We start from the raw sequence: 16,676 nt of genomic DNA, 5'->3' as shown, positions 1-16,676 counted from the left end.
AAATAGGAGTAGCTTAAACCACTCCTTTTTTTCCAGAGACTCAGCAAGATGTGTTTAAGAAGAATTTGCTGCTCTCATGGGAAATCCGTAGGATTTGCTTACCACAAGGAAAAGCCAAGCTTTCCATGCAGCTCCACGCAGAAAGGGTCACACAGAGCTGCTGCACACATTAAACCTTTGGAAAATCTGCATATGTGGGATGCACTGGGGGTTAACCTCTGTGCTGGAGGAGATGCTTCACCTTCCATCCCTTTTGGTGGCCACTGGTCAGGATTTTGTCACTATTTCTGCAAGCAGCTGCTGCCTGCTGGGGCTGTGAGAGGCACTGCTCATCCTGAGGGGAGGATTGCCTTCCCAAAAAGATGTGGGGAGGGATGGAAAGGTGAAAGTTCTGCAAAGCTCAGGGAGAGGAGGGGGTGGTGGTGAGAGATGGAATCAGGGTGTGTGGGTTCTGCTAAAATGTGCTGCCTGGGAAGTCCTTCAGGAAGGAGCCAGGGCTTCCTTGGGCTGGTGGGATCTCATGTGACATATGAGTCTCCTCAAGCCAGGTCTTATGAGCTCTTGGAGATCTATATCACCCCCAAGATAGCTCAGCCACCTCAGATGGCATAAAATCAGCAGGATGGCTTCTGTGGCAGTGTTGGAAATGGAAAAGTTTTAATAAAAGGCAAAATAACAATGGTCTTTACAGAGAAAAACTGAGCCAGGGCAAGAGGTTCCTGCTCCTGGTAAAACACCTCACAAAAGTGATTATTTCCTTTTGTTCCCTTCTTTTTTTAGTGAATTGCTTAGGTGGGACTTTTGGCTTCTGTCCAATTGGCTATCCTTAAGTTTGAGGTGAAGTCCCCAAGGTCCTATGAGGTGTCTTTCTACCTAATTGAGGAGAGAAAGTTCTGGGCTTTTTTCCTTTTTTCAGAGACAAAGGATAATTTTGCCACTCCATCAACAAGGGGGCACATTCCTACACTCATGGATCACAGGCAGTGTGATTCCAACCTGGATTTCCCTGCAGCTGCTGCTGCTTTGGGGCTCTGGGGTCACTTTGTGCTGCAGTTTTCACTCTGTGATGGGATTTGGGCCCCTCTCCTCCATCCCTGCCCCCTCAGCACACAGAGGGTGCAGGATCCCATTTCCACGTGCTCATGGCCTGCTCCAAGCACTGACTGATTCTGTGCTCAGAGCCACCATCAGCCATAGATTATATTTAGCCCTGTTAAAACTGTAAATTTAACAGCAAGCGTGCAGTGGTAGAAGCCTCCTTTGCATGGTTTATGGAGGGCTGGAAGGATTTATTTCTTCCACCCAGAAAAATTTCTTCACTAATGCTCAAAGATTTACAATCCCCCAGATCAGGAGAAAGTCTACTCCCAGCTTTATTTGAATATCTGCTGATGGATCAACAGATCTTTCTGCCATGAAATCCTCCCTTTGCTGCTTCCTTGTTTGTTGAAAGTGTGGAATATGTGGGCTCAAAAGTACCAAATTCCCACAGCTGCTCTCCTTGGGAGGTAACAGGGGGAAAAAAAAAAGGGGAAAGAAAAAGAAAAAAAGTCAGTTGATTTACTTTCTGCATAGGGCACATTCCAAATGTTGAATATTGCATTATGTGCACAGCAAAGATTCCAGGCTTAAGTTGTCTGATATGAACAGACTAATGGCATGTTATGGGATTGATTTTCTATCAGCCCTTTCAGGGATATCACTCCTGCTTTGTTCTTCTAACAGATAACATCACCTCCTCTAACCTCTCCTCTCTGCCTCTCCTGGCTGGCATGTGCATTCCTGCCCTTCCCCCTCACCTTTTCCATATTCTGTGCCTTGATGGGAAACTCATTTTTCAAATGGGTAATATCTCAATAATAAAGGGACAGGTCTGATGCAGATCTGAGCCTTTTTCACCAAAGAAAAAGGAAAAATTGCTGAGCTGAGACTGATGCTTTCATGATACAGAATGAACACTGGTGCAGAACACTGCAGCCACCAGCCTTGGGCTTGATATAAAATTACAGCTTAGTTTTAAGAATCTGATCTAAGAGAGCACCTCAGACCTGGGGTTTGAAATTATATCTAAGCTATTAATTCCTATTAGTTTCTCTCAGATGCTTTTGCACTTGCATTAAATATGCATATTAAAAAATCATATAAATTTTAAAGTACATCCTGGAAGATTTCTTTGGCCTTTGGGTTAAGCCCTAATTGATTTATACCAGTAAAATACTTAATATATATATTAAATTGTACAAGGAGAGGACTTTTCTGGGACATCTTTAAAGGCAAAGAAGCAGCTAAAGAACAGTGGAAGATTTTGAAATGTATCATTAATATATATTACAGAGAGGGAAGAAACAAGCTCTAAGTATTTTTTTTTGGGAGGCTTTTGGTTACATTTCCATTGCCTCTTCAAACATAATATGTCCTTATCCTTGAAGCAAACACACTCCCATATTCATGGGGAAATATTTCATGTTGAAATTAGCAAGTTGCTGAATTGATGTCACCTGGTCCATCTTTAATGTATTCTCCTCTGTTCCAATCTGCAATATCATCCCAGTTATGCAAAGCTGACTGAAGGTTGTGCCAAGTTCAAATGAAGTGTCTATTTATCAATGGGAGGTTTCCTGCTGGAGCCAGAGATGTTAATATTGAATATGCCCAATAGCATTTTTCAAACTCAAGCAGTCCTGACTCACTGCTGAACATTTTTGAAACAGAAATCTCAACTGATGTGTGCATTCTGCCTCGGAAATGCCTTCTGGAATTATGGCTTGTCATATTATACAGTTCTCCCCATAAAACTAAGCAGGGATGGGGCCTGAGGAAGTCCAGGTTATTCACAAAACAGGCAGCAGAGTTGAGATTTTCATGTGCCAAAGAATATTTATGTAGTGTATGAAGTGGAGGTTGTTAATTACACACTTTACTTACACCTGTCTTAGGAGAGAGGTGTCAGCTCCTGATGCTGTAATGGGAATTGCTCTTTTCTTCACTTCTGCTTTATCATACTAATACACCATGAAATTGGACAAGAATTTAAAAAGTATAATCCTGTTTGCCTAAAACCCCCAAAACCTACTCAATCCACCTCCTCTTCCTGTCCTGTCCTCCCTCATGCAGCTTTTGAGCTGCATGACCAATTCTTACCAGTTTTCAGGGATTGTGTAACCATCTCAAAACTAAGGGATCTCTCCAAGCTCAAACTTAAAATTTGCATTAGGAACACATTCTTGCTTTTGTATTGAAAACAGAAGGGGAGAAAAGTAATACCTTCATTTGTCCTGTCCCTTTCCTCCTCTCCAGAAGGGGATGTTATGAACACCTCCTTTGTGTGAGAAACTTGGGCTGGAATTCACTTTAGTGGGCACCAGAGAATCCAACGCCGAGAGACAAAGCCATAAGAAAGCAAAGCTTCATTAGTTTCATTGCTCATGGAAGTGCTTGTTAATACAGACACTCCATTTTTAAAATGTGTTTCTCTGAGCACAGAGCCTGTCTGGTGGAATTAGAGCTCTGCAGCAAATGGGCCCCTTGCCAGTTCCAAGGAACACAAATTAAGGCTCTGATGTTGGGAGCGTTTATGCCCGTGCTTAATTTTACAAACCAGAGGGAGTCGTCATAGATCTGAAGTTGAAAGTATTCTGTGAGTGTTTGCAGGCTGTTTGTGGGGGGCTGTGGAAATAACCATCATTTTGGGATGTGGTGTGTTTGTCCTGTGCCAGCTGAGTGCAGCATTTACAGATCCACCTCTGGAGTGAAACTGGAGGGAGGCATTTGAGGACTCTGCCATGGACATTTGTAATTCCAAGTTTTCTGATGAGATGGTGGATTTGGGTTCAGCAGTTACAAAGTCTACACTGGTTCACTGTCCTTAAAAACACCAAAAAAATGTTTTTGGGGAGAAGATTATCCAACAGGTGGTTGGTTGGTTGGTTTCATGTGAATTTTTTGACTAAATGACCTATCAGGGTCCAGCTGTGTCAGGACTCTAGAAGGAGTCACTAGTTTTCATTATTATCTTCTTGCCTTCTGTCTGTATCTTTTCTCTATTCTTTAGTATAGTTTAGTTTAGCATAATATAATATAATATAATATAATATAATATAATATAATATAATATAATATAATATAATATAATATAATACAATACAATAATAAATTAGCCTTCTGAGAACATGGAGTCAGATCCATCATTCCTCCCTTTGATGGGGGACTCAGAAAATACCACATCAACCCTCTCTTCCAAAAACACCTGAGTGGGTTTAAAAATATCTGTTCAAAGATTTTGACAGAATTTATCTGAATTCTTAATCCAGCCTCTTGTAAAACCATGGATGCTGGAAGGGGAATGGACTCATCAGGGATTCAGCATGGATGCACTCAGATCATACCTCCAATGAATTGGAAACACTCTGCCTGTTTCTCCCCACTTAGGACTCCAGGATGTTATAATTTATGTCTAAATATTGCAGCCCACATTTGTCTGTGACATTGAACTACTGCTCATTGTTTGGAAATAGAAGGGGACTATTTTTCAAACCCTGAGAAGATGAACAGGTAAGGAAAGCTCTCTGGGAAGATTTTATCACGCAGGCTCTGCTTCCAAGCACAATTAATGAAAATGTATATAATAGTTATAGAAACAATTTACTTAAACCCCCCAGACTTTCAGCCTGATTCCCCCTCTCATTTCCATTAATATAGATTGAGACCATCTCCCTCTGAATCCCAAGGTAAATTATCAGCTGATTTCTGTTAACTCGGTGAGGTAAAACTAATGGAGCAAGAATTAGACCCTTTCCATTAACTGCTATATGTTCTTTCACATTTGAAATTAAGATTATACCTGACTGTGAGAGTAATAAAACATTACAGCCATTCTGCTGAGTTATTTCACTGACCTTAGTTGTCCCATTAAAAATTATTGCCATCAACATCAACCTTCCCATTTTGGGTCATTTTTATACAGGTCTTGCCTGTGGATGCCAGAAAATTTGGCAGTACCTTCTTAATACTCTCAGAAAATGGATGAAAACCCCCAAGAAACTCCAATATCAGGCACAGTTTTTTTTTTTTTTCTAAGGCATCTCAGAATAAACTTGGCTTTATCAAAAAAAAAAAAAAGGAAGAAGGGGAAGCTGGTGGGGGGAGGGAAGAAGCTGTAAATCCAGGTGTCATTTTTGCTTGATTAAGGACTCCTTTAGGATTCTGAAAAACTGAAAATTTTGGAAAATCAAAAAAAAAAAAAGCTCTGCAAAATTCAATCTTAGAGGGTTGAGGGAAAGGCTACTGACACTGTCCCCATTTGCTGGGAATAAAGTGAAAAGAAATTTCCCTGGCTGTATCTTTCATAGGCTGCCATTATTATGTTTATATGCTTGTTTTCCTCCACTGTGTATTTTGGAAAACAACCTCAATCTTTCCAATGGCATCTGCAGCAGGAGCCAGAGCTCTCCCTGCACACATTTTGGAGCTGTTAGCCTCGTTTGTAGTCTGGAGGATTTTCTGTAAGCTTGAACTATCCATTGTGTTGAAGTACCTGGTTTCCATTAAAGTTTGATTAGATTTTAATGCCCAACTTTCTCAGGCTTCTTAGGAAATCCCAGCTATCAGGCATAAATAATTTCCCAACTACTTCAAACAGCCCCGACTTGTAATTAAGCAGAGCTATATTCAGGTTAGGGAAGAACTGATGTGAAATGAAGGTGACCCAAACTTCAGAGGAATTTTAGTGAAAGCTGAGACTTCGATTAGTTCAACTGTTGACAGCCTGTCCTCCTGGCTATGGATTTGAGAGAGGATTTGAAATATGCACTGCACAGGCATGTTCACACAGATTGTGCAGATATGGGATTAAAAGCAGCTCTTTGGCTCTGAAAATGAGTTCTGACCTATCAGTGCATCCTCTCTGCGTGTGGCACCTGAGCAGATGCCCGCAGAATAACAAAAATGCAGCGATGGGAAGGGATGTTTGCGGCTGGGGACGTTGGGAGCAGCAGAGGCAGATCCCAGAAGGAAGCACTGGCTGGTCGACCACTGTGTCTCTGAGCAACCTTGATGATTACAGAGCTGCTTTACCTCCCTCAGGTATTTCCACAGGTTGTAGATACAAAAATCCCAAGCTTGAAGGAGGAATGTGTGCTCATGGATGGCACTAACGCTGACTGGAGGGAACGGGAGCTGATTCCTGCCCTGTGGTTTGGACCTCAGGATAATCTTCCCCAGCACATGAGAGATGATGCAGGAGGAGGAAAAGCAAAGCAGAGGCAGCGCAGTGACACGAGGTGCATGTGTAATGCTGCCAGCAAGCCTTGGGAAGGAAAATATTGCATTGCAGGCGAGAGCAGGCAGCGAGTGCAGAGCGAGGAGCCAGCACAGACAGCAGCACACGGCTCAGGCTCACTGCTGCAGGCCCAGCCTCTCCACATTTCATCCTGGCTCTTTCTGAATCACATCTCTGAGGTGTCTAGCACTGGCAGGAACAGCAAGCAAGAGCTGTCTTACTTGTGGGGTCTTTTGTCCCTAATTATCTTCATTATGGTTACCTGCATCACAACCCTCCTTCAGTTTCTTGTCTCCCTGTTTCTTCTTATTCCAACTACTCAGGACATTATTACCTTTCCTATCTTACTTTAAGGATCTTCCTGCATGATACTGCAGCATTAAATAATATTTATTAACTATAAAAGCAACAAAAATTTTTATAAACTTTGATCCTGCTTTCAGGAAAATAAGGCTACAACTGTCAATAATTTTCAGCCAGCAGGAGCTGGGAAGTTTTCCTTCATCCTCTTTACAAAGTAAAGATAGAAAAGCTCTCCTTCAGCATGGATGATGGAATAAAAAGCTGTGCTTAGCAACAAAATATCTAAGACTTTTTGGGCATAAGAAGACAGTAAAATTTAAAATAATTAAACCCAGCTTGCTTTTTTTCCCCCTCATGCTATTGGCCTATTTATTACTGTTTCTCTTCTATTTCCTTCTCCCATTTTTCTCCCATCCTCCTTCCCAGGAGAAGGCTTCTGTAATTTCTCTTACTTAGACCACCATTTTCTTCTATACTGTCAACTGGGATAAAATGGGATAAAACCAGTTCTTAATCTCTCCTGAACATTTTTAGCATAGGAGTGAGTTGCTGCTTATGTTTGAACATTCCAAAACTGATTTCTAAACTAAGAAACAGACATGAGAATAATAAATTCCAGATTCTCAGATCCCTACAATCATTGTCTGTCACCTTGGATAATGAGGGTTGAACAGCTTTCCTCAGTAATTCATCCACCATTCTCTATGGTTGTACTTCCTTCAAGCCAACTGCTTTTGATTCAAGGGTATCACAGAGCAGAAAGTCCATTTAATTCCAAAAATAAGTCATTTTAATAGCTAGAATGTTCATTTCAAACTTGAGTTAGCCTCACTTCAGCAAAAATCTTTTTAATATCTTTTCTCTCTGCTCGATCAAAGACTTGTTTACCACCACGAGTTCCTCGTTCATCACTGAAATGGAGCCAGGAGTGAGGAATGGGAGCCTGCAGGAGCACCAGGAGCTCCCCCTGACACAGAACCAATATTTATTGTGGGGCTGGGATAATATGCCCCATAGCAAATCCACCCTGGGTATGGTGATTATTTAATGGCTCAGTGTGGCCTTCTTGTGTGAAAAGAAAGGCAAAATAGAAAGGGTTTGTGTTGCCTCTTGCTCTTTATCAGCTGCAGCTCTGTGGTTGCTCAGGTGGGGTCTGCAGCTCTTGATCTTTGTGCTCTGCATCTTAACCCAGCTCATCCCCGCTGCTTTTGACATTTCTGCACAGGTAAAGCAGTCAAAGGGCTGTCCAAAAGCAGGGTGACACAGATACAATTTATGAAAAATCCTTTCCTTGGGATTTTTCCTCCTGAGAAGCTGAGAGCCCTCAGGAACAAAATGTAAACAATGGTTATCTGCTGCTGTGGAATGCACCAGGTGCATCTGTGGTTGGTCTCATGTGGTTGTTTGTAATTAATGGCCAATCACAGTCAGCTGGTTCGGACAGAGAGCCGAGACACAAACTTTGTTAGCATTCCTTCCTTTTCTATTCTTAGCTAAAGGTGGAACTTGAATATTCTGCTAATTCTGTCCTAGTCTGGGGGTATTTTGAGAGCTGATCCTATGAAGGATTTATCTCCAGGACAGGGAGTTCTGTGGCATGGTTCCCATTATCAGCTGTGCCTCACAATTGGGGGACAGAACAACCCAAACCCTGGGGAAGGCAACGTGGCCAGAACATTTCCTTCTCTTGCCACACCAAATATTGCACTGCACCACTGTCTGGTGATAGAAAAAGAAAAGGGGAAAATTGGATTGTGGGGATATATTTGTGAATAAATCAGCGAGCTGCTCCATCTCTTTGCAAACACATTAACTGTGAGTGACAGAGAGACACCCAGATTGCTCAAGTGTTTGCCTCAGACTGCTCTCAACCTCACTTAAGTAGCACTTGAAAGAAATAATGGGTATTAATTTAGACACTTGGGTAGACTTTCCAAAACTACAGCAAAAAAATTGACTGCAGATTTGTGTTGGAGAAATTTAAGAGATCAGCATTTGGATAAAGATGAGAGCTGAATTTTTAAAATAGCACCTTTTTTTTTTTTTTTGTGCCTGTACTAATTGCAAAAGCATTTTATATTTGGAATAATTGTCCTACATTTGTTTCCTGCTATGCACACATCTGCAGGAAAAGAAAAGGAGAAGAAATGGAGGTTTCAAAGAATCCTAAATGCTCAAATGCAATTGATAGATATTTTCATGAATAAAACTCAGCTCATGGCCAAGAATTCATTTCCTCCTTTCTTTCTTTTCCATGTCACACCTTTTTTCTCTTACACTGCAACTGTTTATGTGCTTCACATGCAAACCAGTCTGACTAAAGAAGGGACATTGAACCAAACCCTAATCAGGAAATCCATTAATTTAGGATTCCGCTCTGACAATGCTGTCTGATTCTGCCCCAAACGTTTTGTCTGAAGTAAACAAGGTTTCAGCTTTAAATTTTGCAAAGCAGAATTGTCTTTTAGAAAGAAATTTATGGCCAAGCACTGCCTGGAACTGTGGCTTAGCAGTGATGTACCTGATTTAATATGTCATGTTTTAATAGGCAAGGCATTTACCTACCTCAATAGGAACTCTGTCTCCCTGTAATGTATTTATTTCAGTGTAGTCTGAGGCATCTCTTGCCCAGGATATATGTTTCAATTACATTTCAGTGCAAAACACATCCTCTGCAAGAATCTTCATACTCCATGATCTTGAGTAATGGAACATTTTAAGTGCTGGAGAGCCCAGCTCTGAAATCTTTATTCAGCCAATCTCCCCCAAAGGCAACTATTCCTCTCAGCAACACTGATCAATACCCCAATATGCCAGACCAAAAAAGCCTTTGCAGGAATGTGGATTCCTTCTGTTCCTATCAATAAAATATGTAATTAATTGAAAATTGAAAACTTTATTAATTTGAGTTTGATTTTTTTTTCCTTTCCATCAGCCCTGTTTTCAGAAGTGTATGGATCCAGCCCAGATTGGATTCTGGCACGAGGCAGGGAAGCTCCAGCAAGGTTTATAAAATCAGATTGAACCTGAGATCTAGAAGACAGAAAGGGCTGGAAAATGAAATAGCTCCAGTGCACTGGCTGGTGAATTTACTTTGTGTATACAAGTACCGCTGGTGCAAGAGCCTGCTTGGCATGAGCGCTAAATCAGGAGCTTCCAACACCCAAATACCCCAAGTTCAGCAGCGCTGGCAGCACACAGCTGTGCCTTGCTGGCACTCAGGGCTTGGAGGAGGAGGAGGAACCATCCAGTGATCCCAAATCCATCCCAAAACCAGGGGGAGCTGGAGAGATGCAAAACTGGAGGAGTCAAGACAAAATCCCCCCTGGATTTCTGCCCTCTCAGAGCTGTTTTATGCCAGCATAAATCCACTGATGACTCCACAAGAGGAAAACTGTGAAGAGGGAAAAAGTGTTGGAAAGATTTAAGGATTTGACAATTTACCCTGTGTCACACCCTCAGCTGGCTGGAGAGACTCAGGGTGAGCCAAGGGCTGCAGGAGTGGCAGGAGAGCCCTTCAGCACCACAGCCTCCTCCTGAAGCTGCTGAATGTGACGGCTCCCAGAGCTGGGGATAAACACTGGTTTGGGTTTTTTCATTCAATTAAACTGGAGAGCTTTTGAAAAACACGAGTCGCAAATTTCCCTGCTGCACTCTCGGTACAGCCATTGGATTTTTGTTCACAAGAGTTGTTTCCTCCTGGAGTTAAAGCCTGAACCAAGTGAAAATAATCTTGTAAAGACAGGCAATAGATACAGATATATGAGATTTATATGCTTTCCACATTAACAGAGCTTCTGTTATAAATCCCTATTAATCAGGCATTCCATCAATATAAAGTTTTCCATTAAATCCAGAGAGGAACTGTAGCAAGTGTAATCATAGAGCTTGTTTAATACAGTGCAATGATGGCAACATTTTCATCTCATCTATCTGGCTGCAGAGCTCTTCCCCTCCTGAGCTCATTGCTGAGTGGCTGAACAGCTCAGTGAAAAAGTGGAAAATTCTCCTGAGCATCAACAGTGAGGGAAAAAAAAAAATTAAAATCCTCCTTTCTGACTCTCAGCAGTTGTAAAGCAAAGCCAGAATGGTGAATTACAAGTTTCAGAACAGATATTTACAGGTTTTTTAGACCCACAGCTCAACGGATGAAAAAACCCCCAAAAACTCAAATGTTTTTGTGCAGTTTCTTCCTACTTTTGGTTTTCCAGGTGACACCTGGACACTTGGCAGGAGCAAAGTGAAAAGCTGCCCTGACTTGGCTGAGGCACAAATGGGAAAAGTGTTTTTATTTTCTATGCTCTGTGTATTTGTTATTGTCCAGTGTCAATGCAGGAGAGGCAGGAGGAGAACAAAACAAGGAAAAGAGACAAAAGGAAGGGATTGAGCAACTCAGGTCTTGTCATGAAGTGCTGTGGAACAAAGCCACGAGCTTTAAAGGAAACATTACACAGACTTGTTGAAATTAAATAGTAGGTACTGAGTTAGATTAGACCTGAGAGAGAAGAAAATGAAACAGAACAGCAATGGGAGGAAGGATTTTTAACTCACCTGGCTTCACTGGTGAGAAGCACTGAGGAGGAGAAAAGCTGCTCAGGGATCATTGGGCTCCTGTTCCCTTGATGTGAGGTGAGATGTGGGCAGTGCTCCACCTCAGGGTGCTCCTGAGGCTGGCAACACCTGCAGGGCTGCAGAGACTCCCATTACAGGGTTTTTTGCTTGAAAAAAGGTTAAAAACCCCTGATATTTTTCCATTTCTTTATCATCTCGAGCCATTCTTTTGGTACGTCCCCAGTGGAGATTTTTCCTGTTCTGCCTTGTTTGCCTCAGGCAAAACATCCAGGGCTTGACTCTCAACTCTGCCCTGGCATCTTCAGCTCCTGACACCAAGGGCATTTCAGGAGAAGCTGGATTTATCTTTCTTTCCCCTGCTAAAGAAATGCCAGCAAACACTGAAAAGCAAACCAGCTTTTGTTCCAGTTGTTCTTCAGGGTGATTTTGGGGGTGTTTCCAGTGTCACTGGTGTTCCAGCACCCCCAGGAAGGCTCTTTTATACCCTGTGTCGTATTTCCAGCACAATCAGTGCCCTACCCCAGTGGATTTCAGAGTGCAATGTGTGTCACCAGCCAAACCTCTCCCACTTTTTGGGCTGTGCCACCTCCCCTTGCTGCTCATCCCAGCCCTGGGTCACCCCCTGCCCACCTGAGCGGTGACAGGGACACAGGCCAGAACATTTAACACCAAGTGCAGACTTTGGAGAACCAAAACTGGGAACTTGGAGGAATATCTGATGCATTTGCCCACAGGTGAGGATGTTTTGATGATATTTTCCTGCACAGCCCCAGCCCAGTGGATGTCCTGTTGCTAGATGGAACATAAACAGCAGATGAAGTGGAAAACACAGGGAAAGGGCCAGAAGCAATTTATTTTCCCCTGCTGAAGACAATCCCACACACCTGGCTCAGCTCAGTGCTGTGTTCCACGCTGTTTGTGGGGTCCATCCTGGATTTCTGCACGAGCACGGGCACAGCAGCAGAGATAAACCATTCTCTGGCCTCCCTCTTAATGTTTTAGTTTGGCTCTCTGGTCTAACACCCTCATTTTTCCCATCAGGAAAAATGCAAAGGGATTTTACAGCATATGGAACAGCAAAGGAAGAGCCAAACATTTTCAAACAAGGACAGCACAATCTTTACTCTTTCCTAACACTTCTCTCTTCCTCCTGTGCCAGCTCCTTGCCTTTTCTGCAGGCTGAGTGCAGACAATGAGGTTTCTTTCCAGGAAAATCTGATATTTCTGCCCAATAACAGCTGATGTGCTTCAATTTTGATGTGTTCTAAGGTATCCCTGCCTCATGACCCCAGATATCCCCTGGCAGTGAAGATCTCCCTCCCTCTTTCTCTTTTGGAGCTAATGAGGCTGTGCATTTACACAGCAAATTCAATCCATCCCCAGCCCCCAGTTCTGCAAGCAGTACATTATTATTTCCTGGCCTTTCAAAGGCTTTTTAGACTAGAATATAATGGAATGGCTTTTAACAAGGACTGCCCAAAAGAAGAAAAGCCAGGAGAGAGTAGACCTTGCTATCAACATATTAAGCAACTCAGCTGAAACCCAAGTTCCTTTTACAAGCTCTATTTTCAGGTGTATTCTTAAATCATAAGGCAACCAACAGAAAGTTAAATCACAGTGACAGCAAAATGCAGTTTAATTCAAAGTTAGCAGGTCAAGCAGGGCTATGAGGGATCCTCACATTCACCTCAAGCTATTAATTCAGATAAAACCCACCAGCTGCTGCAGCCCTCGAGGATTTTATTTGCCGTGTTTCTGCTTGTTAGCTCACACAAACGAAGAAAGGAGAATTTTTTTTACCCTCCCAGATAGGATTTTCAATTGACTTGTCCAACTTCACGGCCCTGTGGCACTCAGGAAATGTCCCCATTGCAGTGGCAGAGGCAGAAATCTGGGAGCAGCGTTCTGTCCTGGGGTGCTGGGAGCCCTCGGTGCCTTCAGCATCCCTGAGGATGAGCAGCAGCTGCCAGCAGCTGTCCCCTGAGCTCCCCAGAGAACAACGAAGCAAATAATTTCTTTAATTATTTATCAAGGGCTGCTTCCTCAGTCAATAAATTTGTTTGGCTGTCTCCTGGAGGCCTGGCTTTCTGCTTTATTGGGTTCTTCCACGTGCATTTGAAACATGTTCTATTGCTCATATTAATACCTACAGAAAACTTCCTTTCTTTGCCTACTTTCCTTTTTTATAATTTTTAAAATATTTTTTATTTTCATGTAATCTTGTGCTATTCTTTTGTTTTAGCCTGTTGGTTTTTTGTTGCCTTTCTCCTATGCCTGATGTTTTATGAGACACAACTTGACTTTTAATTAACCTTTTATCCACTCTCTTCCTTCGCTCCCTTCCTCTGTCTTTACACTGGAAAAAACTTGGCTTATGTATTATTTTAATTATCCACTGTGCCATTGAATTCTCTTTGTGTTTTCAGGATTTGACTTGGGAGAAAACTGGACTGTTCTTGTGAGTGAATCTCCTCCAAATAAGCCCATTTGCAGTTTTGTTATGAACTATTTTAATCAACAGCTGTGAAATGGCCAATAAACCAAATTTGTATTCAGTGCTTCTGCAGTGGGAGAGAAGATTAATTAATTAAAAAAAAAGAAAAAGAAAAAAACCAAGAAAACCAAATAAAAATCCATATTTTCTTCCTGAAGTGATGCCTGGTTTGGGTTAAACTCCCCAAATGCCACTGGTAAAAGGACCTTTTCCCCCCTTGAATTTTGGCAGCTGCACCAAAGAAAAGAATCAAAGAAAAACCCTGCAAATGTCTCCTTTAAAAAGCACAGAGGGGTTAATTATTCCTGTTAATTTTTCAGAATATAACTGAGCCAAGAATAGGAGGAAGAAGAGTGAAAGGGGAGAGAAATGGGAGGAGCAGAAGGAGTTTTTTCACCCATCCACAGTCTGGTCCCAAATAACCAACAATCAGTCATCAATTTTAATCTTTATACAAACATCCACTTTTATCTGTAAACATATATTTTCAGGTGTAGTGATACAATCTTGCATTTAAACATATTTAAGTGGAAAAAAAGCCTGAAAATGTCACACATATCCCCCTCCCTCCATGGTACCTCACAGAGCTCTCCCCCCAGCAGAGGCTGCCTTCCCAACCAAAGGTGTGCAGTGATTATTCAGCAGGGATTGTTCCCTGCAAACATCGTGCTTGTTTTTTATCACCCCTTCCATATGCAGTTTGCAGCCTTTGTTCTCCTCACAATCACACAGTGAAATATGAAAGCAGCCAAATCCGAGGCAAACAGACACAAGAGAAAAATGAAATTAAGTCAATCTTACAGGGAGAATACAACCTTCTCTTTCATGCCTGCACAAAACCAAAAAAAAAAAAATAATTGAAACATTAACTGCATCCTGAAAAATAAAACCTCCTGCTCTAATACAGAGGATGGTTTCAATCACATCATGTCAGATGCTGTTGAAAGAATTTTGACATTTTTCAGTTGGTGGAATTTTGTCTTTCATACCCAATATCCTGCTAGGAGTCCTACATAACTGTGCTGGCTCACCTCAGGGGTCATTAAAGACACAAAAAAAAGGCTTTTTAATCTCTAAACTGAAAAAATAATCAGCAGGAGAGTAGATATGGAATATATCCTTGCAAAGCTTCAGCTCAGGGTGGTTATGGTGACAGAAATCTTTTCTTTTTTAGATCAGGTGCACTCTGTTCCCTACTGCAATAATATCACTTCCTCTCACTTCCATGAATTTTAGAAACAGTTCACTCCTCCTAAAAGTGCAAAATGATAGAAACAAACCACATCCACATCAGTTGCCCAGAGAATTCACTCCCTTTCCCCCTTAAAAGCAAAACAAAACCATTTCAAAAATCATGACTTTCCCAAGGAAATCCTCAAAAAACACCCAAGTTTCATGCTGGAAAAAGAGGTGGAGTGAGGTTTGCTCAGAATTCCTCAGGATGTGGTTTCACTTCCATCCACATCCCAAATTTACCAACTGCTTGGGAAGGAGCCTGGAGGCTCCACAGAAGCTCCCACAGATCTCAAACTTTATACAAATGTTTGGTGCAGCAGTGAAGGTTCTTCCACATTGCTTTGGGCCATTACTGCACAACTCCTTGTTTTCCTCCCCCTCCAAAAAAAGACAGTGTTGGTAATTTCCAGACAAGAACTGGGAGGAGAGGAGTCTCAGGCCATCATCACTCATCTTCCTCAGTGATTTGGAAGGATCTGTGGATAAATGCCCACAAAAACCTCTGAATCTCCAAAAAATTCACTTTTTTGTCATTACTAACAAGCCTCAGAACCTCACACACTTCTGCAACCATTTACTGCAGTTTCCTTGCTGGGATCTTGTGCTTCCCCCTCTATTTGATAACAAAATATTGATAACAACTTCAAAATATATTGATAAGAGCTGCTCCTCTCCTTAGACACCTGACTGCTTATCTTCTTCTTCAAGTCAAAGTTTCTCTAATTACATCACAAATCATAACTACTTTGGCACATAAAATCTTTACTTGGTAAGAAAGAGCAGTGCTATTTTTATATGTTGATTCCTAAAAAATCCTTATTAGACAGCAAATAAATACATTCAATTATTTTGATAATTGGAAAAAAAGTACCATATGATGAATGTCAGCTTCTCAAGAATAAAATGCCATATTACCTGCTACCATAATGGACATGGAATTGAACCTTTTTGAAGTATAAATGATAAAATAGTTTTGAAAACAACATTTAAGCCTTTTTTCTCCCCTAAAATACATTTAACTTGGCATGACAACAAATGAGGAAGCCTCTGGCTGCATTTCAAACTCATGTCTTGGACCTTTTCATTCTAGACTGAAAGTTGGCACTGCTGGAAAGCTTTTTAGTGAATTAAAACATTTTAGATCAGGTAGTTGGGAGGGAAATAAGATGTTCAAAATGAAAAAGTGGGCTAAAAATTCAGGAGATTGAAAAACTTTAATTTTTTATTACATTTCTTTATAGGATTAATAATCAATATTTATGTAAGTGAAGTGCTGTTACAGTCCCAGAGTGGTTTGGGTTGGGAGGGACCTTAAATCCCACCTTAACTGCCACCCCTGCCATGCCAGGGACCCCTCCCACCATCCCAGGCTGCTCCAAGCCCTGTCCAACCTGGCCTTGGACACTTCAGGGATCCAGGAGCAGCCACAACCAAGAATTTCTTTCTCATATCTAACCTAATCTACCCTCCTTCATCTTAAGGCCAATTTAATATAAAATATTTCAAGGAGACTCTCCAGGATTTTTGCTGGAATCCATTTCCCCTCCTTAGTTCAGCTCTGCCTCTCAGTTTCTGGTCACTTTATCCCTTTTCATTACTTACAAACAGACCCTGTTAACAGAGCTGCTTCCCTTCCAAGTCCTTCATTTTTCCTAATTCCTTCTCCATCACATCGCTAAGTGTTGTGCTGAGTGGAGAGCAGACACTGCTGAGAGCAGAGGGTAAAAGGTGCCTTGTCCTCACTCAGCCTCCCCAAAGGAACATCTGCATTTTAACCCCTTCCCTGCTGTCCCC

Source organism: Melozone crissalis, unplaced genomic scaffold (assembly GCF_028551555.1).
Source record: "Melozone crissalis strain CALT ecotype California unplaced genomic scaffold, PUWL_Pcris_2 ptg000029l_1, whole genome shotgun sequence".
NCBI classification, from domain to species: domain Eukaryota; kingdom Metazoa; phylum Chordata; class Aves; order Passeriformes; family Passerellidae; genus Melozone; species Melozone crissalis.
Note: the sequence above shows the minus strand (reverse complement) of the source record.